The sequence below is a fragment of the Agelaius phoeniceus genome, chromosome 3 (assembly GCF_051311805.1).
Source record: "Agelaius phoeniceus isolate bAgePho1 chromosome 3, bAgePho1.hap1, whole genome shotgun sequence".
In the NCBI taxonomy this organism is placed as follows: domain Eukaryota; kingdom Metazoa; phylum Chordata; class Aves; order Passeriformes; family Icteridae; genus Agelaius; species Agelaius phoeniceus.
In genome coordinates this window covers 63514425-63536466 of record NC_135267.1, presented here as the reverse complement: position 1 = coordinate 63536466, position 22042 = coordinate 63514425, and the positions used below count along the sequence as shown (strand labels likewise).

At 42.3% G+C, this 22042-nt stretch overlaps 1 protein-coding gene across 8 annotated transcripts in view; it reads right to left on the bottom strand.

Moving 5' to 3' along the window:
• HIVEP2 (HIVEP zinc finger 2) overlaps positions 1-22042 on the bottom strand; it is a 136832-nt gene that overhangs the window by 41490 nt on the left and 73300 nt on the right. For all 8 annotated transcript variants that reach the window (XM_054630738.2, XM_054630739.2, XM_054630746.2 and 5 more), the window contains one exon: positions 10515-10612. The gene's annotated coding sequence lies outside the window, so the exon portion shown is untranslated. The remainder of the gene's footprint in view (positions 1-10514; positions 10613-22042) is intronic.

Genomic DNA, 22042 nt, shown 5'->3' with positions numbered 1-22042 from the left:
CCAGCATTGAAAGAAGAGCACATCTAAAACCACAGCTCCAAGTTGTCAAAATACTGCTTGTTGCAGGAATTTCATCTATGCTAACACTCTGCTAGAGCAGTCCAGGTAATAACAGCGATAACAAACAAAGAAAAAGTTATAGGCCTGCTAATATAAATGGGGCAGCATTGCTCACAGATATTTTTAAGTCCCAGTGGTGTTGATCCACCCATAAGCAGGTCTGGATTTATAGAAAAGGAAAGAGTAAGCGGATGACTACCCCACAGGAAGTTTCTATTTAAAAAAGTGTCTGCCTTGACTGAAAATCAAGATAACACCTCTGAAATTCCCACCTGTCAAATGCATTCTGTTTCCTCCTTGGTTTTCTTTTTCTTTCTACAGTGAACTGAACGACTCTAAAATTTTCTTTCTGTGATTTTCAGCTAAAGTAGATATGGAAGGAACTGCGGACAAGCACTGAGGGCATTAAGGCTACAAGAGACTTAGCCTTTGTCCCCCTTGAGAAATCGATACAATGCTAACTTGAGTGGACTCCGAATCCAGGTTTTAGTTAGACAGAAGGTGAAATCAGCGAAACCTACCTCTTGCTCAAATATTATTCTTTCCTTAGTATCCCAGTGCTCTCCAGAAAAAATGCTCTTCTGACCTGTTGGTCGCCTGTTGGTCACCACTTATGCAGGCACAGAATCCAAACTCTGTCCCCAGTGTGTCCTCACCATCTGCATGTTGTCTACCTCTCCATCGAGAGCCTCCAATAAAAACTTCCTATAATAGAATTGTCCTGACTCACAGGTAGGGGGGGAGGGAAGCTGACCTCGCTGCAGCATCAAGAGTCTCTGACGCATTTTGGGAGGCTGTGGTTTCAGGTCTGAAAGAATTCAGCCTTGTTTTCAATGAGGTTTCATACAATTAACTTCCAAAATATCACCCTATAGCTCCATGTCCATTTGAAACTTGATATTGTTTAGTGGTTCAACTGAGAACTATTCAGGGCTTTAGGCGTGCGCTTGGCGAATTAGCAGTACTCACCAGCAGAAGAGAGTTTCTCAGAAACGCAGCCACCCAGGCTCCTGACTGGCTCCACCTCTTGTCCGCCCACTCCCAGTTTCAGACATTTCACATTCCAAAACTGGAAGTGTCTATGCAACGTAAGGTCAGATTATTGCACAACATGCTCTTTTCCTTCTAAGAGCCACTGCATCTTCAAAAGTACATCCACTCTAACAGCAAGAGAGCTGTTTACAATCAATTTCTATCTGAGTGGGAGTATTTTCTCCATGAATCTTATAACAAGGACATGACGTGTAAGACTCTTCCCTACATTTGGTAAAATTGTTACTGAGATGGCATTTATTCAATACTTCCACATCAGCATGCCTTCCCCTTTAAGCTGCCTTTTGAGAAATTGAGAATTCATTTTTACACTTCCTTAAAGTATTTCTGTGCTGGATAATTTTAGGACACACTAAACAGAACAATTTCTCCCTATCTTATATTTAGAACTAAGGCCTTTGCAATGCAACCATTGTCACAAAAACAATTTTGCCAATTGTTTTTCTTTCTTGCCAAACAGTGTGAATAATTGCTGTGATCATTCCTTCAGTTAATCTTCAAATTCTAACAGGTGAATGAAAACTCCAGTTTCAATTATACTTGAGGAAAACCTTCCTTTTTAGTACAGGGGACTACAAGTGAAGTGGGCTTTATTGTTTTTCCCAAAGAACAATGCACAGGTAGAAATGATGGTGATATATTTGTGTTCTTTGAAACTGTGTTCAGCTTGCGGTACAATTAAGTCTTTGCTGTTAGCACAGAAGGCCTATTTGGTGTTTTCTTGAATGCCAGCAACTTATTTTGGTATCACCTAAAGGCAACTGTTGACATATTTAAACAAAGAATTAATGACCAGTCCTTATGTGTCCCTTCTTCCTTCTATTCAGATTGGTCTCCTTTGTCTTCAGCACCACTGGGGAAGCTAAGCAGTGGGGAAGCAGAAGGGTTTGGGACTGAGAGGGTTCCCAGTACCATCTGGTAAGAATGGGGATGCTGGCAGGATAAATGACTAAGGCAGCTCTCAAAAACGTTTCCTGATTTCACAGTCAAACAAGATCTCCATAAGCTGTCGGTCCTATCCTCCCAGAAGGAAGAAGGTTCAGATCCAACAGTCAGCATTCAGAAATCTAATTCAGCCTACCCAGCAAAATTATGAGGGTCTAAACAAACCAGTGACAGAGTAAGGAACTCAAGAGAATCCTATGAAAGGGGCAGAAAAAGGGGCAGAGAAGGATGCTTTAGATGTGTGCTTGCACCATGCTTTCCTGCAGGTAAAGACAGCCCAGGATTTCACTCCAAGTCGTTCATTTGGAAGATATGATTGAGAGTCAACTGCCCTTCATCCAGTGGAAGAGATACCTAAAATGGAGCTAATAGCGTAAAGTTACTTAGCTCCTGTTCAGTCTGTGAGCAAGTAAAAGGTTAGACTGTAATATTTAACCACAACTCCCTTGTGTTTCTGAGAAGCCCAGGGGAGGCTGCCTAAAGGAAAGTCAGACATCAGCCATGCTGCTTCCTGTGTGCACCAGGTGAAAAAATCTGCACCTGCCTTCAGGCTCATGTAGATAGCGAGCTTCCTCTGGTGCAGTGGCTGTCACACGGAGCACTTTCTGGTACAGCCTATTTCCTCCTGGGGGACATTTCCCTCGGGGACAACAGGGGCTAGTGCTCTGTGCGTGCCACCAGTCACGATCACAAAACTGCCAGCCGGCTGCCATGCAATATAACCAAAGTTTTAGTGCTGTGACTAGAACTTGCTCCATGTGTCATGAGAACAGAATGAAGAATGGATGAGAGACAGCAAGACAGAAAAAAGATTCACAGAAATCTGGGGACACAGTACCATAAGAGAACCCAGCACCTACTACAAATATTGGTACAAATATTCAAACCATTAGTTTAAAAAGTAAAAGTGGTATTCAATCTTTTTTAATATTCATCCATAAGAGGTCACTGTGTGTTATGATGAACACCTTGGTGTCAGCAGCATTCTTCTCCCTTCCCATATGCTCAGCACCAGGCATCCAGTCACCTCCGGTAATGTCTCGGCCATTACCCAGATGCCCTCAGTAGGGGCTACCAGGTAAGGAATTAAGACAAGTGGAAGTCCTTAATCTTGATTGTGTGATCTTAGTCAATTTTACAATCACTTAAACATACTTTTTATTCCCCAGTAATCTCAAATGGAGTCCAAGAGTTTTACAACCCCCACAGACATATTAAATAACCAGTATAATATACTCAAAATTTTGGGAAACTGATGATGATATAGGCAAAGATATAGGCTCATAAATGAATGAGGCTCCTCTGGTTTCCCAGGGTTTGGGGCCTCTATTTTAGAATTTGTTTCACTTTGACATTGTTTTTTCAGTAGTGAGTAGACTTTTTCACACAAGTGACTACAACCCAGTGTGGGACATGAAGACTGTCAAGGTGATCTGCCCACAGGAACTTCTTAAGCATAAAATTTTTGTACTGCCATTCATAATGAGATGAGAAACATAACAGGCAACTTAACGGCAACTGAAACCATTTTAGCTCAGATCAGCTAAACAAAGGTCTTCTTCATGGAGTAAAGTGACTTAAAGGGAAGTATTTAATTCGGAGATTTCCATGGGAAAACAAAAAAATAAAAATAGCAATATGGAAATTTTCCAGTGGAAAACTTGTTCTTGTGGAAATTCCGCTTTCAATTGACAAATTGTTTTTATGGGAAATTCCTAAGCAGCTGCAGGCACAGCCCTCATGCTGAGAAGTTTAAAAGCAGCTCATGTTTGACCTAGCACCCTCAGATTTCCCACATCAGATAAACTGCAAAAGCAAAGCCCTCGTTTTTCCCTTACTCCTGAGCACGCTCTTCAGCACACAAGCAGTCTCACTGCAGGCATGAGAGTACACTGAGTGCAGTGGCAGCAGGCACGTGGTTACTGATGGGATGCTTGCAGGACTAACCTTTTAATGTCCCAAATCAAGACTAACTAGAGGCTCTTATAGGAGCTGTCTTTAATGCTCTGATAACTCTGATACTGGTAAAGCTGTCACTGACTCCAGCCACAGGTTTACCTGCAATAGGGATTGCAGGCTTGGGAGAATCTAAAATGAAGCTTCTCACAGTGGACTGCATCAGGAAGAGAGAACTTGGTGCTGACTTTTATGTGCTTATGTGAACGGTCACAAATCATGGATACAAGTCTGTCATTATTAACTGTTTTACACTGGCTTAAACCTGTCAATAAGAGCTATACACCCTACAGCTAACATTACAGAGAGCAAGACAAACATTTTTAGCAAGCTTGCTAAGGGTCTTCTAAATTTGCAGTGGAGCATTGAATAAGTGTCACCTTTACAGAATGATATTAGGAAAGCATAAACCATTCATTATAATGCATCTTCTATCCACCACTTTAGCATGAATCATCATACCGTGTAAACAGGCTAGAAATCATATTTATGGTAGGGCTCAAAGTATCTCAGAAAGTCAGAGGAAGAAAAAAGCTATTACAGGAGGCAGGCATGTACAAAACCTCACAGTCCAGAAAGGTACTAGAAAGGTACTGAGCACCTCAATCATTCACCTAAACATTTGCAGTGATTTACAGTGTTTCTGTACCAGACCTGGACATTTCACACTAATGCATTTTTCACACAAAATAAAATTTAGAACCCCTTGAGTAAAAAAGTTTACTCTACTGGCTGTACGGGACCAGTCTTCGTAATTTATGCTCATGAATGAAACTGTCTCTTTCCCAATCACCTTCTGCCCCATACAGCCTTTTCAAGTGCAGAGAGTATCCAGCATACCCCAAACTGAGTTGGGCTGGAGGAGCTCAAGCACAGTTGAGCTTTGGCAGGAGCAGGAACCCCAAGGTGCCATTGGAGTAGGATTTTGGGAGCTGGCTGCCTGCCAGGTGCTGCAGGCCACAAGGTGAAGGAGTGGACAAAGGCCACTGCCCAGCTGCTACAGTGACTTTCAGCTATGCTGATCTGCAACAGGAATGCACCCTCTGGCCATGCTCGTGTTTCCACATGCTTTCTTGGCTATCTGCAGCACCACATACACACGCATGACACCGAGCTGGCACGCACAGCTCATGTCCGTACTGCACACAGGCCAGCGGGTTCCCCTCCAGCTGCACTGCTGCTCCTCACCCATGCAGCACAGCACCCAGATGTGCTCACCAAGGCCCGCTGGTGAGCAGCATGCATGGTGAGCATGCAAGGCCTGCTGCAGGGCTGTGACAACCAGACACCCCGAGGTCTAATGGCAAGTAACGTGAATTTCAGAGATGGGCAAAAAAATCCTGTGTCTCTCCACCTGAAGGAATTAGTCTTTTCTGGTGTCACAGTAATAAAATTGTAATGAAAGCCTTATTAATGCAAGCTTTGTTACTGAAGTGACAAGAAGGGCATTTATTTTCAGAGCCAGACACTCAAAGGAATACCCCACATGGTAGATAGCGTAAGTATCCTGTATTTCCAGTATGTAACAGAGCTACTTCTACTACACTGAAGCACATGTGATAAGAGAAGAGGGCCTGGGCCCTTCTCCATATTCTCTGCATACCTGTTACTATCACACAGCTGCTCTCAAGTCTACAGTTTCCTGTGCAGTACAAACTGCATACCACTTCCCCTACGGAAAAAAAAGGGCCTTGCTTGTTCTTAATTGACGATGGAAATACTGTCATATTTTCCACTAGCCAAGCTCGAAACCATTACTGAACAAACCTTCATTAATTTTTCCACAACATTTTGCAGAAATGTCAGGAAACAGCTGCACCAGAATGATTAACTGTCCTTATCACTAATGCTTCATTGGCCAACTTCAAATTATATAGGTTTTCTTCTTTCAAAACTCTACATTTAGTGATATTTTTTGCTATTCTTCAGTTGACTGTTTCATTACAATACTTTCTCTTCAAAAGTATCTGATTGCACAGGTTCAGTGGCAGACAGACATTTTACGACCAGTGGAAGAATTTGTACAGTTTGGAGCAGCATACTTCTAGGAAAAGATTGCTTCCTGCAGATTGCTCAGCTGTGTCTTTCTTGGATCAAATTCAATGAAATTCACAACTTGCAGTCAGATTGTATTTGCCAGTCAGGCTGAATTCATTACACTGACATAAACTTCTCTTGCTGCATTTTCTTATTCCTTTCTTTTCCTGTCCTTCTCTTTTCCTCGTCCCTTCTCTCTCACCTCCTTTTTGAGCTATACCATGTGTCAAAACTTATCATACAATGCCCTGTACATTTTCTGGCAAAAACAAGTGGAACAGTACACATCACCATCCCAAACATGCATACTCTGAGATGCTAGAAGGCTTAGTACCAAATGAAAGTGCAGCCATCTGGAGGTAACTGCTAGGGTGGATCTGAGCTTCCCAACTGTCTGAAACTTTGCAGTCTCAGAACTTTTTAGCAAAGTGTCAGTGAGCAAGAGACTCCACTCACATGGATTTGCATGGGGCATTGGACTTTTCAAAAATCTAAAATTCTTCAAATTTTGTTTAGAACACAGCCAGGTTCATAGGATTACTTTTAAAGACTGACATTGTAGTATAGAATCCTGCTTGTACTTTGAAATTATTTAGGGTTACTATAGCATGGTATGTAACAATAATTCTGCATATATGTCACTGGCAGATTTAAAATTGCAGTTGTTCACTCCATGTCTTAATTGAAGCTGCAAGCCTCGAATCTATAACCTTACGGTATTTTTAGACAGAGGGAAATATAGATGCAAATAGGTATATACACGTCTTGGAAGTTAAACAAAATTAATGCCATCAAGTGGGGGGGTTCAGTGATTCAAGTGTTCATGCTGTTATGATCCCCTAGCAAAAAGCAGGATACTTGCAGGATTATAAAGAAACGAAACATATAGAGGTTTATCTAGGTCTTATAAAGAATCCATTTGCACGTCTTGCTTTTTAAAAGTATCTCTCGCACAGCAGTGTGCATTGCAGCACACCATCCCCACTCAGCTCTGCTCAGGCAGAGCAGCCACTGATGCCCTCACCCTGTGCTGGGTCAGCTCCTGAGCTCCTGCATTGCCTTCAGCAGGTATATGTACACCTGGGAGCCCCTGGGCCAGGATGCCTGCCTGACACAGAATGCTGGCCTTGCTATTTAATTGGTGCAGTGCTAGCTACGAAAAAAAAAAAAAAATCAAAAAAAACCCCCAGCTATGTTTTTAAATTACTCTACCAAGATATCTGCTTAGATGGCAGAAATTGCAGTACACTATATTCTGCTTAAAATACGCATGAATATATATGGGTTCTATTTACGAGACACGAAATACTGCCAAAAGTACGCAGGTTCTTTAAGGATTCAGTTTCATAATATGCAATGCCAAATTTCTCCTTCACAATATCCTTATCTGTCTCTGCTCTAGTTCGAAAGCAGCAGCTCTCGGTGCCAGAGCATTTCAAGGACCGTGTCCTTCCTTCCAATGGGCGGGATGTCAGCGCACTGCCGGCTGCGGCTGCACGGGCCACACGTTGTTGGGCGGGGGGGAATGAAGCTGTTCGATTTCATTAGGCAAGCGCTGATTTTTATGGCTCTGGAGGTTGGTTCCGGTTTTTTGGGGGTGGTGCCGCTGTGCAATGAAGGGAAGCCAAACGCGGCCCGGCCGCCGGCAGCAGGGTGATGAGCAGGGTGCCGCAGCTGCCCGAGGCCCGGGGCTGGCAGCGGCAGCTGCGCCGGGCGCGGCCTCTCCTCGCACACTCCGCCCGCCAGGGCCGCTGCCTCGGCAGCATGGCCTTCCGTGCCCTTCCGTGCCCCGCAGCTGTGAGCCTGCAGGGCGCAGTGCCCGTTCCTGCCGCCTCTGGGCCTTCCCGTGTCTCATCCCCCCCAGCCCGGCACAGGCTGTCAGGGAACTGCCGCATGGATTTGCTGTCCAGCCGCGCTGCTCGGCTGCCTCCGGGACGGGAAAGAAGAAACGTGTTTTGTGTCTCTGGATACTAGCGGGACCAGAAGTGGGTGCTCTCACTTACCCGAGTTTGCACATCTTGAGCTCAAACCTACAGGAAAATTCAGCCTCGCTCTATTCACGCTGTCAGCAATGAGCAGCAGGATCTAGGGGCAATGTCACAACAAAAAGAGAGACCTTGAACTTGCTTCACCCTTTGCATAGTCATTTATATTTGGGCAAAGTGGATAACAGCTCCTTTAGCACCAGCGTAGTGGTATTTTATGCTCGCTTGGCATTCACTTTACCCAGGTATAAATAGCAAAAGGTTTCAGGCAGTAGAGAATCAGGCAGGACCAGTATCTTCAAAGGATTCCTAGCCAAAATAAAGCAGCTAGTCCTCCACACCACAGCTTGCAATCTTGCTCAGCTGCAGGAAACATTCCCTGAAGGATGCCTGAGACTGCTGGTTTGGCAGCCTTGCATGCTCTGGTCCCTGGAGAAAATGTGCCTTTCCTACCACCCTGTGCCTAGAGGTGGAATCAGACTGCAAGCTTTCACCTGTAAAATAGGCAGTAATAGGGTTCCATTTCTTCATGGGAGCCTTTTATTAGCTCACACAGCGTATTTACTACCCTACCAGTATTAAGTGCTTGCCTTAATATCCTTAGCACACGAGGTAGTGATACATATCATCATAGTTACAATAACGCTAGTTTGAACTACATTAATTGAGAGCATCTATTCTAAAATTTAATTGTTCCAATCAAAAAGTGAAGTGTGCTATTATTTGGCTGACACATTACCAGGGAGAGTTCTCATGTACAAGAGCCACAGCAAAAAGGGCCCAATGCACACAAGTGCCTTTAAGTTACACGCTTACAAAACCTGAAAGCTGTATGCTAAAACCCCATTTCAGAGCATGGCCGCCATACTCTTGTGTGCCAAAGTTCTCCGTTTTCCACTTAAATCCTGCCTGGTGAGTCAGGACATGGCCAGGTTTCCATACTCCAGCAGTGTTCCATTACTCCTCCTTATAAATTTCACACGCTGTTAATGCTTTCCAAACTGGCAACACAGCTCAGGGGTGCATGAGGACAGTTTATTTTCCTGCTGAACTTTAACAGAAATTCCACAGGACCTCTGGCGGGGGTAACAGCCCTGCTGACAACCATCAGTTCACACCCTCTCGCCCACCCAACTCTGATCCCAGGCTGCACACAAACATCTCGGCTGCTCTCAGAGGCTGCAGGGAGGAGAGAGAACAACGCAGATACCCCACGACTCCCATTGCAGGGACCCTGAGAGGGATCCATAAGAAGAGATGTCCCATATAGCACCATTCTGGACTGCAGAATATTTGGGATCAGTTCCAGGGTTGAGCAAAAGTTCAAGGGATTGCCCTTCTCAATTTAACCCCTTCTTTCACTGAATTCATATATAGAATGAAACATAGGTCCAACACTATAACACCATTTACATAATCCTGAAAAATCTGGTGGGGTTATCTCAAAAGATGTTCTGTATTTTCTTTGAACACCTTCTTCAGTGCTCATGATATCACATGAGAATCTTCAGGGTCTTCCTTATACACCTAGCTTCTATAGCTGAAGATAAATATTGGATAAAAAAAAAAAAGAAAGAAACTCCATGAGATCAAACTTTCCTTAACCTTTCACTCCTTCAAGCTTGTCTTATTAAATTCTAAGGGCTAACAATTCTTTGACCATCAAGGATGTGCCTGTGCAGAGAAGATGAGAGAAGAGGAGCTTCTCAGTGCTTCAGGTTTCCTATAGCAAGAAAAGTAACTTTGTGTACTGCACACAGGCACAGTTTTTGACACTGTGAATATGAAAACTGACCATCTTGGGACTACCAACCCTAATAAACATGGTGCTGCAATCAGTAGCTGAAAATTGACTTTTTCTTGACAAGATGAATTGTTTTCTGAACTATCTGATGCCACAGTAAGATCTCTGTTGGGGATCCACTAACTTTAAGCTTGGGTGTTATTGCATACAACATTAGCACTTTTATAACTGCAGGTTCTACATGCCCAAGTGTTCAAGACCCAGAGGAAAAATGAAACCTTGGACAGTACTGTCCATGGTGCACTTAAAATTGCAAGATTGTCAAGCATAAATCACCTTATATTTTAGGACAAAGTAAATAAACACCCCCAGACATTTCATATATAAAAACCTCACCCACCATATCTTCTTGTATTTTTACAAGCACACTTTTCTGTTTAGTTCAAGAAGTGGAGTCCCTGGATATTTGATACAAAAATTGCATTGGAGAAGGGAAAGTGGAAAACCAAATATGTGGACAAAGCAAAGACATCACTTCCAAGTTAACAAAAACCTGCCCCAGAACAGAAATGTGTCTAATTTCGGCAAAAGCTGGCTTCGGTTGTAACAAAAGGACACATAATGAGGAGTTAAATGTGGGTGACTTCCACATAAAGCCTTTTCAGAATTAAAAACTGTGTTCTCAGACCCTCTCCCTCAGCTCATGCAAAACCACCCTTCCTTCACTCTCCTACCTGGCTGCCGCCATCAAAGGTGCACGTGAGTAATGGTTCCAGTCAAAGCAATTTGGTTCACTACTCCAGCAAATATGGCCGTTGACTCTCTCTTCCACCTGTTTGGAAAATAAATATTAAAGATTTTTAAAGACTGTGATCGATTCAGCCTGCTGTTTGATTTTGTAACCTGACTTTATGGTGTTGGCTACATCAATACATGTAAGAACTTGAGATTGTCACAGTCCTTCTTGCTGCCTTCAGAGCAATGTGGCACCAGCAATCAGTAGCTCTCCTGTGGTTTCCAACTTGCTGTGGGCTAGAATACACATCAACTAATGCATGTCAAAGTGAAAACAATAGACATACAAGGCCAGTAGGTGCATACAATGACATATTTTCAAACATGATATATACAAAAAGCAGGGTAAGCACAAACCATGAGTTGTCTTTGTAGTATCTTTACATTTAGGCCTTGTCATTCCAAGTTTTTTGTCTAATTTCTGTCCAATTTTGAAAACATCATGCCTAAATCCTAACTTAGGAGCACATAATTTTTAATTAAATGCAAATACATTCCTGTTATTGAACCAGAGCAATGTGATTATCTTTCATCCTGCTTCTTTCCTATTTAGCACTTAAAAAGTGAGACCACCTATAGGAATTCCCTTTTCCATATGATGCTAGTTTGTTTTAGAAAGTAAGTTATTAGCATACAGTGTGAAAAACAGTCATAATCCTTACATTTCTCCTTACATGTGATGGCACTCTGGGAAAGACCACAAAGAAAGCACTTTCTGCCTACAAAAGACCTGCTGTAGGCATGTGTGCAGGAGTGTATGTGCATCCAAGGCACAGAGCACCAGGAGATATGTTCATTAATGTGTCAGACACGTTAGACAGCCACAGGCTGCTTTGCTTGCACCTTGCAGGGAGTGGGTTATTGAATACCCCTAACTGGGGCATACATCAAGGCACCAGGAACTGGAGACTCAGATCTAAATTGTACACAGCAAAGCTGACTGAAATGCCCACCTTATTAATACTCAGGCAACAAACCTTCTTGTATTCAGTGAACTACATACTTCAACAGGCCTGGCTGTTCTGATTTTGCAAAGACTGGTGTGAACAGACAACTACAGCATGTATTTTGCTCAGGGCACTTTCTTTCAGGCTTCCCTGCATCCCTGAATACCCACATGTGAGATCCCAGGCAATGTGACAGGTAGGCAACAAGTGTGAGCATCCCAGGGGGATGTGCTCCTGCACAGGGCAGCACCCCAGGGGTGCACAGGGTCCCAGCAAGAAGTGCAGCTCATGTCACCCCTTCTCCTGCTCTTTTGCCCTGCCTGTGGCACTGTCTGGCTGGCTACTGTCTCAGGTGATCAGGCCACCACAACAGAAGGTACATGCTCCTCAAGGCCTTACACGTCATGGTAGAGGAGCATGTCAGAGGACTTGGACAGGAAAATCTCAAACTTAGCCCACCTAACTTGCAGATTTGTGCCCGTGGCCTGACCACACCGTACCCTGAAGCCAAAGCAAACTTCCCTCTGCTTCCAGCAGGGAACCTGTCCTCTGGGGGGTGGGCAACACATGGTGCTTCTACTGCTAGCAGAGCACAGATGTGAGCCAGTGCAAACAGGGTGCCAAAAGCTGAAAGGTAAAACAGGGCTGGAACTGGCTGGCAATAAAATGGACATGCTTATGCTGTTTTTCCCTGCAATGTTTGCTACCAGCAACAAAAACAAATAGTAAATGATAATGTGTTATTGACCAGCAATATCAACAGCAGTCTATACAGGCATCTGCATATATAAAATAACACATGCTCTGGCTGCAGCCCCTGGCACTTTATCACACCAATCTACAGCTTTCTAGGAAATGATCTGGGTGTGAAGCCAGGAACCCCTTTTGAACCTTTGAACAGACAGGGCCTAATATGGTTTTAATCGGTTGGTGAAACCTTGGCACAGCTCTACTCAAGGGCAAAACTCTGTACTTAGCAGGGCCAGCATTTCAATCACTACTTTTACAATTGACCTGAAAAATGTCCCAGGCAAAAAAGCAAAGTAAAGCAATAAAGAAGTCATGAGTCCTTCTCCCATCCTTCAGTAGGATCAAGGAGTGGTCTGGATTGTAGCCTCTTCCCCCTGGTGTGGCATGGATACCTTCCAGCCCTAAAGCAGATCTCCTTGTACTTTCACAGGCTGAAGTGGTTTTAGTTCTGCTGGTTACACTTGCACAGTTATTTCTAATTAATATGCATTTTGAACTTGTTTATCCTATCTGCAACCTAAAGACAAGGGTTTTTATACTCATTTATACTCAATCCTCTCTATGGCATACTGGCAGAAGCAGAGGAGACTTTCAAGAAAAGAGAATAAAGCCATAAGTGAAAGATGTCATTTATAGAACAAAATCACACTTCTGCTGCTCCAGCTTCATGGAGAGGGTTTAAATTGAAATCCATGAGGAAGACTATATTCCATTTTGCTCTAACTTATTTTAGCTCAAAACTGAGCTAAAATAAGTTAGGGCAAAATGGAATAAATCCAATGTCTTCCCTCTTGCTGTGGTAACTTCACTGTCTTCAACATGGTTCCTCAAAGAACACTCTAGCATCTGATCTGTTAAATTCAGGCTGGATCAGTTTCTGAGTATTTAAGAAACTTAATCATTGCTTACAAAGAGGCAAAATATTCTTCAAACCAAGACCTATTAAAGGACAGCAGGGTTTTGTCCTGGCAGTACTAGTGCATCTCCTTACTGCCTTAGCACCACATAGCAGCACTGGTTCTAGCAAAGGGGAGGTAGTCTGAAGGAACAGCCAATCTGCAGAGTCTCTAATAAGCCCAGATAACTCATGTGTCCTCAAACAGGATTTTGCTGCCTAATTAAAGCTCAAGAGTCATTGTTTGGATAGTAAAACCAGGAACTTTTCTTTTTATCACTGCATTAGTAAAAATTTGAGCGATCCTTTGTTCCTTTGCTGCAGAAGAAAACAAGCATGCCTCCAATGCCTGCCCACCAAAGACAGACAGCAATGCAGCCACCACTGCTGAGCATTTTCTAGTGTTTATAAGTTGCTAGGTCTCTTCTTACAACTAACGAATTGTTGGGCAAAAGGAAATTACTTCAAGTTGCATCAGAGGAGGTTTAGATTGGATATTAGGAAAAAACCTCTTTGCAGAAAGAGTTGTCAAGCCTTGGAACAGGCTGCCCAGGGCAGTGGTTGAGTCACCATCCCTGGAGGTATTTAAAAGTCATGCAGATGTGGCATTTGGGGATGAGGCTTAGTCATGGACTTGGCAGTGCTGGGTTAACAGCTGGACTTCCAACCTAAACAATTCTGTGATTCTATTTGGTCACACCTGGTCATGACTCTCCTAATCTCTTCTGCAGTTGTTTGACAGCTATTGGGACTATGAATAGACAAGCTCATCAAAAGGGAAATGAGAGTATGAAAATCACAGCATGTCTCACTGTTTGGAAGAGCTTTTTCAGTTTGAACTTTGCCTCTCAAACGCTCTGGGAATAGCCTTTTACACAAGACCTGGAAACACAGGCAGAGGTGCTCTGATAATGACTTACACCATCTGCTTTTGAAAGACTCCTAGCAGCCTTGGCAACCCCTGTAACTATTTTCTAGTCATAAAACTACACCTTCAGTGGTGACACAAAAACGTAACAGAGACATCAGCATCATCTGACCATAATAATTAAGTAATGTCATGGATCAACAGCAAGATCTTTGCTTTATATCACTTTTTATATATTTGTTAAACTGCCACTGTAGGGTCAGTTGAGGGTAGGGGGTTGACTGGGACATTCCTGTGCACCTTCCAAAGCAAAAAAAAAGTCAGGAATCTCGTGTATTTTAATCAGAAACTAAAATTTTTGGAAAGCAACTGGATAATATTTTACTGCTAATTATTCAAAGATTCTGAAATACTACAGTAAACAAGTGAAATTGCTTCAAGATTACAAAGGGCAAATAAAGCCATGTCCATATTGCTCCTTAACTGGCTTGCAGCAGATAGCATTCCAGCACAGTCTGTAACTTACCATGGTTTAGGAATTTACCTAAAGCCTCACTTTGACCAGGTCTGTAAGGTACCATTAAGTTGCAGCCAGGTTCTAGGATTATACAGAATAATTTGTACTAAAAAGAGCTAGGCAATATGGGTAGAAAAATGTGCACACTTCTGCAGTGCATCAACCATCAACTTGAATTCATGGTGAGTAACTCAAAACAGTGCGGCTACATGCAAATCTCCCACTCCAAGCCATCTTGCATGAGTTCTCTCTTTATAGATGTTTTCTTACTTAATGCAATGAATTTACCACAAAACCTTCTGTAATATGTATAGAGTGTGAAGCCAGTCAGAGTGGATTTTCTAATACTTTAATTTTTTAATTTTCTCATTTTTCTCTTTTTGCTCCTTTTTTCCTTTTCAAACACAGAAGATCCATAGAACTCTGTGAAGTATCATCTGTTATGGGAGAAATAAGAAGTTTAAAATTTGCTTGATTGCAGCTATGATACATTAAGTTCCAGGCATCAATCTCAATCGCAGCACTTTTTCTCCAAATGGGCAATATTTTACAGTTATTGCTCTCTAAACAGAACACAATTTATTATACACACAATTTGATAGCTATGGCAGCTAGAAGCAGAAAAGTCTTCTGAGGAAAAGAAGGAAGGTAAAAGCAATGTCATACTTTAAATTGACGTCATATGTTCAATGCCAGAAGACAATCATCTGTGAAATTTTGTTCATACCTTGATCAAATGCAATCATACCATGTGCAGTTGAATTTGGAAGTGGAAGAAAATTATTCCCATTAATTTACTGGTGTTCTTAATATGTTCACACAAATCATCTTTGAATAGATGAATTAAAATACTTAAAGCAACCCTACCTTTGCCCTTTTAATTCCAGGTCATTCTGGCAGCTCCCGATACTGCACAAATACATTTGCCTACAACCAGTTAGATAAAATTAATGGATCAAATCTTGAACTACTTCCAAAGTAAAAGGTATAAAATTAATTTTTTGAATCAAATGTTGTTATGCTGTAAACATTTTTGTCTTCATTATTAAAACAGCAAGAGATTTGAAACCTGCTTTATTTTTCAGTATATACGCTTCTTTTGTTTTCCACAATTTTCTCAATAGGAGTGTGATGGCCCATTAAAATTTTTTTAATAGACAGCTTTTCTTCATTTTTTGTATCCTGCTAACACCATGTTGCAGATCTCAATGCAAAGAGCACCAAGAAATCTTTGTAAAATTTCAGTTTGTTCAAATTTGTACATGCATAAATTTATGTGTATATATATGTGTTTATCTACATAAATATATGTATATATCCATATGTGCATATTTGTACATATTATATAAATAAAAATAGATATATTTACTAATGCATGTGTGTTAGTGGAGCTGGTTTTATTGTCTCTCAGGTTCTGCAATCTAAACAAAATTTAAAAGGAACATCTATGAACTTTGTTTACTTTACATATAGGTAATTCACCTTATTAAAACCAAGAACCTAATTACTTCTTGGGAGCCTCCCTATGTTATCTCCTTTATCTTCAGACCCCAGTCTGCACAGGAGCTTATTTAGCTGCTGCCACTGAAACTATGATTTTGGGTTACTTTTTTTCACTTCAGCCAGGAGCTAAATTAGCAAGAGCACATCCCCCTAAGTACAGGTCCATAACCTCACTGCAAATAACGGTTTGGACACTGCCAGCTGAGACCAGCACCCTCACTAACCAGGCCTGAGGCTTTTAGACAATGGTCAAGCTGACAATTGACACAGTGTCCTCAAACACACATTGCTCAACCCATTTGCCTAGCCTGCTGCTGCCAAGAGGGCTGTTTGTGCAGGCAGCTGGCAGGAAGATGGGAGTACATCTGGCGATCCTCCGAGAGTAGGCAGGGAAAATGAAAACATCAGATCTCAGCCAAGCCCAAGATAGGATTCTAGGTAAAGCTCATGCTCTGTGGGATCCAAACATGCTCTTTGGCACAACAGACTTTGGCAAAATCATCGCGAGGAACCTCCCACACTGAGTGGCCTTGGCTTCCATTCTCTCTTTGAGTGCCTACCCTACCCTGCTACGACATCCATGCATTGGGGAAAACCAATGCAGTAAGGTGCACAGTGAAGAAACTGAGGCAGAGGTACTAAGCAGACATTAAGGCCACTAAGCAGGTAGGCTACAATATGGCAAGTATCCCACTAGACCATGGCAATCACCTGAGCTGTCAAAACTATCTCCATCTCCATGGAAAGACCATGGCAGCATCAAGCCCATGGCAGAGTAACAGCCATAGTGTTGGACAGTCTCAGCAGTAGGTGAAAGCTAACTTGTCCCTGAGAAGCTGGCAACTGGGTCAGTCATGCAGGATAACAGGAGGGAAGTGGGATTTCTGTAAGCAAGAGAGTTTTGCCAGCAAGGAAAATAATCTAAGGACTTAGGGTCTGTTTACAGAGTTTTGGTTGTTACCTGCAAAATCTAAGCTAAGGCTCCCTATAAAATAAAACTAAGAGCTCAATGAGTCTGGTGTTAATTAAAAGTAGAGACTTCACTCAAGGCACTCTGAATTTAGCCCAGATAAGCTTACCAGTCTCGGACAGTTGCAGAGACAGCTTGTAAAGCACAGGATTACACAACTGTTGTTTCAGGTTGGCAGCCCCAGTGTAACACCATCACTGGCAGCTGACCATTTGTCTTGAAAAACTGAACGGGCCACCAAACCATCTCTGAGCACACACTTCTGCTGGACATCCTGTGATCTCTCTACAAGGAAACCACCTCACTATCCCTTGTTATTGCCACATTTAGAGAGGGACTGTTTCAAGTGTCCTCTCTTCCAGTCCCTCCACTCTGGTTCTCCAGGTCTTCAGACTACCAAGAGAAAGGCAGCAGTGAAGACTTTGGTTCTCCTCAGTGAGGCAAGATCCCTCTGCACTGATGTCACTCTGCTCAGTAATTTGTCATGAGCGTGGGCTCTCTCCATACATGGCAGGCTGGAGGAGGAATGACCTCAAACTCCGCTTCTAATCCAGGGGGTGTTGCCAAAGCACAGTGTTTGAGTTTGATGCATGAAGCGCAGAGATATTTTCAGCTACTGAATCACACTTTTGGCTCCACAGCTAACTTGAACTTCTCAGTTTTGTTTGCAATTTTTCACATTTTGCGATCACCATTGACTCTCAGAAAAAGAAAAATAGGTGGTGCTTTAAAGAAAAAAAACCAGCATAATCATAAAGGTGAAGATTTCTTAAAAATATCCATTTTATTTGAGTAACTTCTATTTTATTCTCTTGCATGTGTGGAGGAGTGTAGTTAAACAGATTAGTAATAGATTATGGTGCATCACTAATGTCTGGCTTCTTTATTTCATGTTCTAAATATATGCTATTAAATGCTGCCAGTGAATGTTTTCTAATGATTTTTCTGTCAACAAAAGAATGAAAGAGTCTGAAAAACAAGGCAGTGAAACAGCAGTTAGCTTGGACACAGCTACACAAGAACTTTTAGTATTCTTATAGCTGCTCAAAAATATTTTGCTATACTTGCCCCATGAAACCATATTCACTTGATTACAATTCACAACCACAATTAGAAACTGGCAGTAATGAAAAAATAAAATATCATTTTACAATACAAAGGGCACAATTCTTAATTGACTTATCCTGCCCATTACAACCGCATCCCTCTCTGTCACTGTGGCCTGAGCCTACTCTCACTGATTTGGGAGGAGAGCTCCAGCAGAAAAATTAAAAATTATGCAACCTCATTCACAGCTAAGCAAGTCATTTAAGCAAGTCAGTTAATTCCATCTCTAATCAGTAAAGTCAATTCAGCAAAGCAAAGCACGTGCTCAAGTCAAAAGTGAATAGGTAGTGTGCATCTTTTTGAATATTGGTTTTTCACAGAGTGAGGATGTTGCACAAAACTTCCCTTGATTTACCTTTGGAGCTCATTAGGCTGGAAGAAGGTAGAATTCAGCTGTTAATCAAACTGTCACTCATGCATGTAAAGTACTAGTCTTTTTAACTCATCCATAAATCAGTTAAGCAAAACCAAATTTTAAAAAGGCCAGGGGACATATCCTTGGAGTGGACATAGATATATACACGTATACATATGGATTACAGGGACCACAGAGGCAGGAGTCAACACAAAAAAAGCGAGGTAAGAAACTACCATAGGAAATTCTGTACATACATTGCTGATGAGCCTCACCAAGCCTTTACACAGAGTGAATTGGGAAATTATCTGCTAGAAAAAGACTGAAAAATAATGGGCATTTCGACTCTTCATTTACATTTCCCTCACGTGGCAACAAGGAAAGAGTGGGGATAATAAGCAAACTACTTTGATAAGGAATGTGGGTCTTCCCTTGATGGACTGAAGTAACAGGGCAGACTCTAACACCATCTGAAACCTATTATTTTCCTTTAAATTTCTTCAGTCTTCGCAAGCATCATTAATCTAACAGAGATGACTTCCAGTAAAGCACAGATCCCCAGGAGCATTCCTTGACTGCAGACAAGTGGGAAAGGAAAAGCCTGTTGCAAAGAGCAGGGCTGGAACCAGTCATGGGGAATTTATGCCCAGCAGCAGGCTGCACCATTTGCCTGCCTCTGCCCTTCTCCCCAGATGAAGGAGCCTTATCTGCCTTTGCAGATATCAGAATCAATTACAAATACCATGGGGCTGCCCTAAACTATGCTCTGCTGCCTGAGGCTGCTTTCTGCCAAGCTTCCAAGCAAGTCCCCATAGAAAAAGGCTGTGGGGAATGTGGGGAAGGGAGCACTGAGAGCCAGGCTCTACCTGTTCTTCCACTCCTCCAGTTGCTGTCAACGCACTGACTTGTTCTGTGTTTGAGATTGCAATCTGTCCCTGCCCCAAAGGTGCTGCCAACCGTACAAATATTTTCAGAAATTAACTCCAGAAAAATACACATTATGCAAACATCATCTCTCTTTCCAGATGACACAACATGGAGCACCAAGCACAAACAAAAATGGACCAAAGAAAGCACAGAGGCATTGTGGAAAAAAACTCATTTAGTGAAGGGCTTCTCTGCCCTCTTTACAGCCATTGGGACAGTGATAATGCTGAACTGGCTGGTTGGCCACAAGAATTGGATAAATTGAGACACAGAAGAAACAAATGAAAGCAAGGAGACAAACAGCAAAAATAAGTGAGCCAAGAGATGGAAAGCAGAAATGCAAAGTCTAAACTGCAGCTGTAATTCTGCTGGTAACAGTCATATTTAAGAGTAGTTCAGTTTTGGAGAGGAAAAGAGCTTTCTTATAAAAAACCCCAGCTTGACAGCTGAACTGCTGTGGGTTTTCCCCACGTATTTTGTGGGACAGGAAAATTATTTTTCTCCAAGCCTAGGAATGCAGAAACACTTCTAAGAAAGGGCAAAATTCTGACAACCCTCTGGTGTTCTGCTAGGACTGTTGGGAGGGGAGAGGAAGGTCACATCAATAAAATCTATAGCCACAAGAGAAAGAGCTGTGTTTTGGTTGCTGCTGGCCAGGGGTCAGTCCCTGGCACTGTTCAGAGCTCTCCCATGGTAGCACTGCTTCCTTAGTCTTTCTCCTTTACTAGCATGACCCTTACAATTAGGCAGGAAAAGGGTAGTTATTGTTGTAGCAATGTTTTTGTAGGTTTATTTGGCAGCTTTTCTAGCAGGATTTTAGTACAGTTTTGATAACATGCAAGTATGGGAAAGAAGGATTTCCACATTGGCCAAAGAAACACTTGTGGCAAGACTACCTATTTTTAACATGGTTTATTCCTAGCACTATTTCAGACACAGTATTTTCTCTCCCATCTGTTGACACAGTTGTTTTGTTCCTCTAAAGACATAGTTGTCTGTCTCTTGGAGAAAAAAAACGAACACCAACACCATGAATAGTTGCAGAGAAAAACATGAGACCAAAACCCAGTCAAAGAGTGATCTGGTCAAAAGGCAACATTGGCAAAGCTTTATGACTGCAACGTACAGCAATTTTTCCGATGCCTCTTAAAATTTACATCAGGTATTTCAAGTGTGACTGCGAATCTTTAAAATTCAGATCTGGTATACTCAACAGCAATGATGGTTTATTGATCTAAGGGGTCTGACTGCAGAGCTGCTGTTGGAGCAATGTACCAGTCTGTTCATGAGGAGTGCAGACACAGAGTAAAATGCAAACACTTTCTTCAATAAGGAAAGGAAAATGTAATGAGAGCACCAAGGGGAAAAACATAAACCCTGATAAAAATTAAACTGGCAAAACAGGATGAAACATTAAGCAATCCTTCTAACATTTGGGTTGCCAGGCTGTTTTCTCTGATTTTTAGTGATTATTTTTTTGCCTCGCTGGAGTTCATGGTCATGATCTAGTAGGCAATCTGAAAACCTTATCTCCTCTCAAAGGCATTTCAGGCAGCTTGAGAGCTGGTAGGTGGGAGCAAATAAAACTGAAGCATGGCTAAGGTAGGACCTCTGCAGATCACTAAAGCACCTCTGTTCTTGTAGAACAGCCTATTTGCTGGAAAAGCTGCAATATGAAAACCTGATATATTAAAGGTCAAGACTCCAATACAGAGGAGACTCATCTGTATTGTGTTTTAATTTCTTTTTATGCTGAGAGGTGCCTAGGGTTCTGAAGAGGTGACAGAAAGATAAATCATGCATGACAAACTGGAACAGAAGACAAGGCTGTATCCAGAATAGGATAGCTCTGCTGGTGCAGCTGTCCAAGCACACTGTACTGACAGTGTTCCCAGCACAGCCTTCCTTCGTACCAGCAAAGTTATGTTATTTGCTGGCACAGCTTTTTCCTGAGGTCCATCTTCCCTCATCCAACCCACTAAAAGTGTTTCAGTAAAAGTCAAGGTTTGTTCTAAGTGTATCCACAGTGAGAAGAGCTTTTGTGTGTGTTAGAGATCAAGTCAAGGATCATGCCTCTTTATACCTTTGGCCAAAACAGCAGAGACAGCAAAAATCTGTAAAACAGGCATGTTCTTCATTTGACTGGAGTAAGAAGTCCTTTGTAAAGGCTTCAATACTGGCTTCTGCCCCCATTGGGAATCTTACCTTCTCATGCACTTCTGCAGAAATGCAGAGATAAAATGTCTCACCACATGTGCCCTTATCAGAAAGGTTATGGTATTTCCACAAGCAAAAGAAGTTTCCAGCACTCCCATGACTGACTCCAGCTCCTGCTCCACCCCCATTCTGTAGAAGACTCACCCACCTGGCCCTGTCCCCATCAGTGAGGCTGAACCTGGGCTAAGTGCTCTTCCCCAGAGCCACAGAAAGGGGGAAGCAGGCAGTGGGCCTGGTGCTGCTGCCTGCTGCAGGCAAAGCCTTCTCCCAGGATGGAGAAGAGAGGACCATGATGTGCAGACACATGGGGGAAAATTATGCCAAACTAAGTGCCTGGTACTATGTGGGCAGTTTAAGAAAACAACTGATTTAAGATGCATTTTAAAAATAATTTTATTAGAAAGCTTTCAG